This window comes from Podarcis vaucheri, assembly GCF_965113315.1.
Source record: "Podarcis vaucheri genome assembly, chromosome: W".
Classification (NCBI taxonomy): Eukaryota; Metazoa; Chordata; class Lepidosauria; order Squamata; family Lacertidae; genus Podarcis; species Podarcis vaucheri.
The window spans coordinates 38,001,735-38,011,183 of record NC_138757.1 but is presented as its reverse complement, the minus strand read 5'-3'; the positions used below and the strand labels follow the sequence as shown (position 1 = coordinate 38,011,183).

The following is a 9,449-nucleotide window of genomic DNA, read 5'->3' as shown; positions in this document are numbered from 1 at the left end:
ATTGATAATTTCATTCTAGTCCATATCTCCTGATCTCTCTTCACTTCATTCCACACCTTTTCATAGTTGTCTTTAAAGAGGTTTATGTTCTTAGATGTGCGCCAGACTCTAGGTATTTTACCTTTTTTTCTATCGACATACCTGTCTTTTGTTGTAGTTCTCCTATTTCTTTACTGTCCAAATTTTTAGTTAATATTTTTGTCCTATTTTTGTTGAGCTTAAAGCCTGCTAATTGCCCATACTCGTCAATCTTTTTCAAAGCTTCTATTGCACTGGACATAGGTTGTTCTAAATTCAAGACAACGTCGTCGGCAAAGGCCTAATACTTGTATTCTTTTGAGCCTACACCAATCCCCTTTATTTCTTTTGTTGCTTCTATTTTCCTCAACAGGACCTCTAGTATTGTTATAAATAACAATGGCGATAGCGGGCACCCCTGTCTGGTTCCCTTTGTTATCTCAATTTTGTCTGTGAAGTTATTATTAACTATCAATTTAGCATATTGTTCCGAATAAATAGCCCAAATACCATCTAAACGTTTTCCACCGATATCCATAAATTCTAAATTTCTTTTCATAAAATGCCAAGACACATTATCAAAAAAATTTTCAGCATCCAGAAACATTAGGGCGGCTTGTTTGTCTCTCCTGGAGTCCAGATATTCCATTATATCAATTATATTTCTTTCTCTCCCCCCCCCCCCCACGGAATAAATATATTCACAGGAAAAAAAGGTGCGTGGGTTTTTTAAAAAGTGAAATCACTCTCATCATTTATTAAGTTAAAAAACAACAATTGAAAAGCACCGATCAGACATTGCATTTCGAAGCCTCCATCGCAAACTCAAATCTGGTTGCAATTTTTTGGGGGGAGGGGAAGGATCTTGGCTTTTTTAAAAGGGATTCGGCATTCGGGGAATTCCAAGATGCAGGATAGAGACGCATTCGGGGCGGGCTAAAGACCTCAAGGGATCCCACTCTGACATTTGGAAATCTCTCCTCTCCTAGGGCTCCCTTCTGGCTAGCCTAAGGGAGGAGGGAGGGGCAGGGCTGGCTGCCCTGGCGTTGGGAGATGGGGGCCACATGGGGACAGAACGGGGTGTCAAGGGGCCATGGCGATCCAGCCGAGGATGAGGAGGGAACCACCATACGGGGCTGCCTTGGTCAGGATCGGGTCCCCTGTCACGGCGTGGTAATACAGGGCGCCAGAGAACATCCCCATGGCCAGAGACAGGATGCTGCCGGCCATCATGGGATAGCGGCAGTGGGGCACAGCCAGGAGGGCCAGGCTGTGGAGGAAGTGGTATTTGTTGGCCATCTCGTAGAGCTCTTTCAAGTCGTCATCTCGGTCGCTGTGACGGAAATCGTGAGCCCCGTAGGCGGCCGCCCCGACGGCCGCAGCCCCGCTCAGCGCAACGAGCCGTCAGAAAAACGCCCCGGCGCCCGCCATATCAATTATATTTCTAACATTGTCCTTCATCTGTCTACCAGGTAGAAATCCAGTTTGGTTCTTTCCAATCTCCTCTCCAAATACATTTTTAAGTCTATTGGCCAATATACTGGCAAACAATTTGTAATCATTATTTAGGAGCGAGATTGGCCTATAATTTTTCACCTGCCTTATGTCCATGTCTTGTTTGGGAATTAGTGCAATATGGGCTTCTCTCCAAGTAATATATTTTCTTTTTTTAAGAGGAAAAACACATTGGTTTAAAACGTTATATATTTCCAGCCTGATGTGTTGTTGTTTTTTAAGCCAAATTCAATGGAAATGCATTGTTTGAAGAGTGAATAGATGTATATGCAGAATATGTAAACGTGCACTGTGAAAGCTTTGTAATATTACTTTTGTGATTTTGGGTAAAATTGATGGATGAAGAAAGTGTTGAACTAAAAGCAAACTGTGTGCTTAACTTGTGTTTGTATCTTTTCGTTTCTAAAGGGACCTTTACAAATTGAATTTAAAATAAACAAGCAAACTCCAAAATTAAAAAAAAATATAGAAAAAATAATATTGGTTGGAGCTTTTCTCTGCTTCCTCTAGCTACTCTCCCACAATATATACTGCTGGGGAGGACAAAGCATATGCACAGCTTTGCCACCCATCTCTCAATATGCCCTATACATTTTACTTCTGGTTGGGCTGGAGCTGGCATTTTTCTGATGTCAGCACATTCTGTCATTGTTGCCTCAAAGCCAATAATATTTATGCTTTAAAAATGCAGAGGAAAAGAACGATAATAGTTATTTTATATGGGTACATGGGCAAAGTCTTGTTTGCTATGGCAAGTAAAAATTGCACAAAAGAAGAAAAAGTAATTCCACCAGACTTAAGAAATCCATCTTAATATCATTCATAGAGCAATAAATAGCATTAAGTGGGCCAATCCAGACATAGATCATACAACCCTAAACCACTTGGAGACACAAGATGGATTTTGTTCCAGTCAAATAAATCACTTATTTTCTAAGGGAGCAATATTTACAGCAGTGGAAGGGGAACAAATTGACACTATTTTCAGTATAGAAAAGGCCCAGGGGTGGAATTAAGAAGTATAGGCACATCGATCCCAACCACCCCTCGCACCCTTTATTTATTTTTTATTAATGAGAACCTACAAATCCACTGTTTTATGGAATTGTAGTTGAACAAGGGAAACAAGAAAATAGTATTGCCGCTCTCTTTTATTGGTTTTGTTAAAATAGGATTTTCCATTCTGACTGGCCAATTTGACTGCAGCAGCCTGCTGCTGATATTATGGATACTGTTTTCTGAATGAAACTTGGATCAGAATGTTATGCCGTCCTGCATTTCAGATGGAAATAGGAACACTCTTCCTGGCCCAGTCAATTACCACCACCCCCGCTACTTTTCATCAGCCAAGAAGGGCAAGGGTCCGAAGCACAAGTCGTTGCCCTGACTAATACAAACACCTTGTCCACATCCTCAAGCCTTACTATCTGAAAATTATCCAAAACGACAGGACTGGACAGTGCTCTGGACACCCATGAGACTCATCTGCTATAACAGCAGAGTCAAGATCCCAGCGGATGCAAGTGGTTTTATCCTCAAAATGCTTTGCAAACAAGTCACAGTGCTTACACATAGCTACCATTGGTTCCACCACCTCCTTGAGTCGGACTGTCTTTCTTCTTCATTAGCGATCACTTGTAGCTGAGTATACTGCTATCTTCAGTACCACTATGTATGCTTAATGATGAGCCCACACCACTGTTCAGTTGTATGCAGCCAGATCTTTCCTCCATCTTTCAACTTGTTTCCTTTCCCTAAGTTCTGCAGTATACCAAGGAGTCAAGTGGGAGAGGATGCTCAGAAGTGATCATGTCAAAAGCCTGAGCCATTCAGATGTTCCAGAGGCTGGCCAGGGCTTTGATAGGAGTGCCAGTCATATCACAGAAAAAAACCTCAGCGTTACCTGGAAACCCATTAGATACACCAGCCTCCAGAGGCGGATAATCCTAATAGGTCCCTTGCCTCTAGAAAGGGAAAAAGTGGTGTTATGTACTGAGTTGAATAGGATCCAAACTGCAGCAGTCTGATTGGTCCTAGAACAATAGGCTCCAAAATGCAGCAGTCTGATTGGTCCTAGAACAATAGGATTCAGAATGCAGCAGTCTGATCGGTCCTAGAACAATGCAGCAGTATGATTGGTTGGCAGGAGCCACCCAATCCAGCTCCAGATAGAAGTGAATCCACAACCTGATTGGCCTACAGGAGAATTCCGGAATTAGCCAATCACGTGCAGCCCATTGTGTAAATAATGTATATAAAGCAGATACTTTGAGGGGACTTCCATTCGCTCCTCACCACCATGAGCTGAATAAAGAGCATGAAATCCACTCTCGACTCTGAGTATATTTCACTGGCGACGAGGATGGGATCCCGCTGAGCTGACCGCCACACCCAGCACCGCAGCACCGCCACCTGCCGCACCGCTGCCTCGCACCGTGTATCCAGGCTTCAGCTCCGGGACACAAGGAACTCAGAATGGCAACCAACAGCAGCTTCTCGCCGTTCAACCCAGCATCCGGAGACTGGGAAGCGTATGCCTCCCGTTTCACCTTCCTCCGGCCAACTTTTATCAGTAAAGGACTCCGGGAGCTGTCGGGTGGACTTTTAAATCATTAGCCGGCCTGTGAGGGTGAAGGTGAAGACGCTGACTTTCATATTAATAGGCAGTGAAATATAATCACACTGCAAGTGCTGGTAGGCTTGAATAAAATATTTATCACCTGAGTTGACGTTAAAATACTATCCCCCCTCTTTTCGATATCTGAACTATGGGATATGGGAAACGTCTTAGAGATTCTGAGGAGACAGTCCCTGTTCCCTTTCCGAGATCAAAGCAAACAAAGCTTGAACCATGTCACTTTAAAGAAGGGAGTATTCTACTGGATTGTTCCTACACGGTAGAAACTCAGAATCGTTTTAACCCTCTGAGTGATTGCGCGTCTGCACTTAAAAACGAAGAGCGAATAATACCACAAATAACAAGCGATGTGGCCAATAGTAAGAGTGTAGTCTCTCCTCAGAAGGAGGAATTGGCCCTTGGCACGGCCAACCATATGACATTTGAACAGTCCCATTTAATAATCAAAACCTTGCACTGTATATTCAAAAGACTAGATGATCTTTCGTCCCAGCTGTACAGCCTCCAACAAAAGCTAGTTACTGCTTCTCCAGCGTCAGCCGGTGTTAAGTCCTTTGAAGAGAGGAAGGGGACGAGGAGTTTGTCCTTAAATAGCAAACGTACTGACACATTTAAATACAACCTTAACCTTCAATTAGGTCATCAATCCTTGACTTTAACACCTAGGAAAGTGAGCCTAACTATACAAAATGGAGACCCAAGATGGAGAACTCTGGGCGGTGCCAAGGAACTCCTAAAGGTGCTTTTAAATATGGAGGCAACACAAATTGACCTTTGTGCAGTCCTCCCCCTTGTCCATCACCATAAATCCCAGAGAGTCCGGGACCCAAGGAACTCAGAATGGCAACCAACAGCAGCTTCTCGCCGTTCAACCCAGCATCCGGAGACTGGGAAGCGTATGCCTCCCGTTTCACCTTCCTCCTAGAAGCCAAAGGGGTCACCGACGAAGAAGATGCCAAGAAGAGGGCGATATTCTTCAGCGTCTGCGGAGAGGAGACGTTTGAAATCGCCCGGGCTCTCCTTGCGCCTGAAGACGTCGCTACTGTTCCATACAAAACAATAATGGAACGGCTGAAGGGGCACTTTTCGCCGTAGCCCTCAGTGGTGGCTCGTCGAAATGCCTTCTACGCAAAGCGGCAAGCCCCTGGGGAAACCATAACTGGGTTTGTGACCTCTCTCCGCCAAGCTGCCCGGTTCTGCAACTTCTCAGAATTGGAGAACATGCTTCAGTGGCCTGAAGGATGAGAAGCTGCAACGACGCCTCTACGCTAAGAAGGACCTAACGTTCCAGGTCGCCCTGGAGGAGGCCCTGGCAACAGAAGCTGCTGAGAGGTCGACGCAAGAGGCACGAACCAAGCCTGCCGTCCCAACCGAGGGTCCACCACGAAGACCTCACCGACGACTCAGGATCTGACAGGGAGGAGGTGCACCGAGTACAGCAGCGCACTCAAGCAGCACACAGACCACAGCTGCCTCAACGAGAAGGAGGGAACTGCGCAAGCTGCGGGGAGAGTCACGAGAGGAGGACCTGCCGTTTCCGCAACGCAGAGTGCAGGCAGTGCGGAAAATTGGGACATATCGCCCGGGTGTGTCGGGCTCGGCCCACCCGACGCCAGACATCAGATGACCAATCCAAGAGCCCCAGGGCCCAACGCACCAAGGCAACTCGACAGAGCTCACAGACTTCCAGGTATACCAGTTGCCCCACCCCAACGTAGAGAAAATTTATGTAGAGGTACAGATAGAGGGGGCCCCGTGCCGCATGGAGCTTCACACGGGTTCAACTCTATCCATAATCTCGGGAAGGACCTTAAAGAAACTGTCCTAGTGGGGGTCCCAAACTCAGGCCGGCCCCATTCACCCTCCGGGACTTCCAGAAACGTAAGGTCCCCACAATGGGGGTGGGGACCTTCAGGGTGCAGTATCGAGGGTGGGCGCGGCAACTGGACTTGCTTGTGGTCAAGGGCCCCTACATTAGCTTACTGGGATTGGCATGGTTTGGACCACTGGGGCTAGCCGTCACCGGGGTGAACCACACTAGCTTACAAGTGGACGTGGACGCCATATGCAAGGAATTTCCGGGGGTTTTCGATGGGAAATTGGGACAGTATACGCCCCCCCCATTGCACTACAGCTTGACCCCGCAGTACAACCTGTCAGGCTCAAGGCCCGCTGGGTCCCGTTTGCCCTGAAACCTCGTATAGACGAGGAATTGGACCGGCTCGTGGAGCAAGGAGTGCTGGAGCCGGTGCCTAATGCCCCCTGGGAAACCCCAATCCTCACACCCGTCAAGCCTAATGGTTCGGTCCGCATCTGCGCAGACTACAAATGTACCATAAACAAGGCCCTCACGGCCCACGCATACCCAGTGCCAGTGGTCAGCCATGTCCTTGCCACCCTGGCTGGGTCAAAAAAATTTGGCAAGCTGGACTTGGCCCAAGCATATAAACAGCTGCCAGTAGACGAGGCCACAGCAGAGGCACAGACGACTGTGACGCAGAGAGGAGCGTTCAGGGTAAAGCGGCTGCAATTCGGTGTCAGTGTGGCACCAGGAATATTCCAGAATCTAATGGACTCTCTCCTTAAAGGGATTCCTGGCGTCACCCCCTTCTTTGATGATGTGTTGATTGCTGGGCCCACACCAGAGGAGTTTGAGGACCGCCTCCGCGCCGTTCTGCAGCGTTTCCAGACGGCGGGTCTCAAGGTGAAGCGGGAAAAATGTCTACTAGGAGTGCCTCAGGTGGACTTTCTGGGATTTATGGTGGACGCAGAAGGGGTCCACCCAACTGGGGACAAGGTACGGGCCATTTGTGATGCCCCAGCGCCCAAGAGCAAGACTGAACTTCAGGCCTTCTTGGGACTATTGAACTTTTACCATTCCTTCCTTCCCCACAAGGCGGCGGTAGCGGAGCCCCTACACAGACTCCTGGACAAGCGGGCTCCTTGGGTGTGGGGCCAGCGCCAGGAGGCCGCATTCCAGGCAGTCAAGGACTTGCTTGTCTTAAACGTGAAGGGAGTAAAAAAATTCCATGATTTCTTGGATTACCGTGGTGACTGACCACAAGCCGTTGCTTGGCTTCTTTGCCCCCGAAAAGCAGACCCCCCCAAGTGCTGTCTCCTCGCGTCCTCAGGTGGTCAATTTTCCTTGCCAGCTACCAGTATGCACTGATTCACCGCCCTGGGAAGGCGATGGGTCATGCGGATGCCCTCAGCAGGCTACCACTACCGGAAACAGCCCCCGACCAAGCACCTGCACAAGAGGTTATGAGCCTGGAGCTGCTTCCCAACCGCCCCATTCAGGCACAAGAAGTTGCACACCATTCCAAGAAAGATAGGGTCATCTCCCGGGTCCTGGACTGGGTGTGGAGGGGATGGCCCAGCAGCAGCCCTGGGCCAGAATTCGCCGGCTACACAACCCACAAACATGAACTGTCTGCCCACAAGGGGTGCCTGTTATGGGGAAGCAGGGTCGTTGATCCCCAGCCCCTCTGAAAAAGGGTCCTCAGAGCCCTACATGAGACACACCCAGGGGTAGTGAGAATGAAGGCCCTTGCCAGGAGTTATGTGTGGTGGCCGGGGATCGACGGAGAGATAGAGGCCTGGGTCAAACACTGCCAGGCCTGCCAAGAATCCCGCCCAGATCCCCCAAGGGCCCCAGTCCAGTCATGGGAGTCCGCCCGAGCACCATGGTCACACCTGCATGTGGACTTCGCTGGCCCCTTTCAGCCACCCGAGTACTACGCAGGCTGTTTGCAACCCACGGGCTCCCTGACACTCTCGTCTCAGACAACGGGACCGCATTTACGTCAGGAGAATTCCAAACCTTCACAGCGCAGAACGCCATCCGCCACATCCGTTTGGCGCCATTCCACCCTGCCACCAATGGCCAAGCAGAACGCATGGTGCGGACCACCAAGGACACCCTCCGCCGCATGACGCAAGGGGATTGGGAGTACCGCCTTGCCACATTCCTCCTAGCACAGCACAGCACCCCCAGCTCAACGACTGGCCGGAGCCCCGCTGAACTACTAATGGGTCGGCACCTTGCAATCAGATTGGACCGCCTTCACCCCGATAGAGCTCAGGATGAGGTAGTGGTGGGGGAAGGCAGGAACCCCCAGACCTTCGTGGCCCAGGACCCAGTGTACGCAAAGAATTTTGGGGCAGGCCAAGCATGGGTACCCGCCACAGTCACCAGGGTCGCTGTCCCCGTGTCGTACGAGGTGCTAACGGATGGGGGGCAATGCTGGCGCCGCCACTGCGACCAGATACGGCGACGATTCCCGGGAGAAAACCAGGAGGAGGACAGGTCAGAGGAGTCCCAAGGGAACAGTGGGGCAGTGAGGCCCATAGAACAGGAGGGGCCAGCAGGAGAGGCAGAATCAGTAAATACAGAGAGGACACGCGAGGCCGAAAGGACACCGGAACCAGAACCACGACTGAGCGAGCCGGTTGCGCCAGACCAAACGGCCCCATCACAGCCAGCATCATTGGAACACAAGCCAGAACCTGAACCCCGGACCAGGGAACACCCCAGGCTGCAACGCACACGTAGGCCGCCGGCGTACCTTGAGGACTATGAATGCAACCTCCCGGGCAGGACTGGAACTTAGAGGGGAGGGGTGTTATAGAATCATAGAATCATAGAGTTGGAAGAGACCACAAGGGCCATCGAGTCCAACCCCCTGCCAAGCAGGAAACACCATCAGAGCACTCCTGACATATGGTTGTCAAGCCTCTGCTTAAAGACCTCCAAAGTAGGAGACTCCACCACACTCCTTGGCAGCAAATTCCACTGTCAAACAGCTCTTACTGTCAGGAAGTTCTTCCTAATGTTTAGGTGGAATCTTCTTTCTTGTGGTTTGGATCCATTGCTCCGTGTCCGCTTCTCTGGAGCAGCAGAAAACAACCTTTCTCCCTCCTCTATGTGACATCCTTTTCTATATTTGAACATGGCTATCATATCACCCCTTAACCTCCTCTTCTCCAGGCTAAACATGCCCAGCTCCCTTAGCCGTTCCTCATAAGGCATCGTTTCCAGGCCTTTGACCATTTTGGTTGCCCTCCTCTGGACACGTTCCAGTTTGTCAGTGTCCTTCTTGAACTGTGGTTATGTACTGAGTTGAATAGGATCCAAGCTGCAGCAGTCTGATTGGTCCTAGAACAATAGGATTCAGAATGCAGCAGTCTGATTGGTCCTAGAACAATAGGCTCCAAAATGCAGCAGTCTGATTGGTCCTAGAACAATAGGATTCAGAATGCAGCAGTCGGATTGGTC

General features: G+C 49.6%; 1 pseudogene across 1 annotated transcript; it reads right to left on the bottom strand.

Annotated features, from left to right (window-relative positions):
* Positions 1-743: 743 nt before the first annotated feature.
* On the bottom strand, positions 744-1,449 carry LOC309523292 (transmembrane protein 256 homolog pseudogene; annotated as a pseudogene). The gene has a single exon. The product of its transcript is annotated as a transmembrane protein 256 homolog pseudogene (transcript).
* Positions 1,450-9,449: the final 8,000 nt, after the last annotated feature.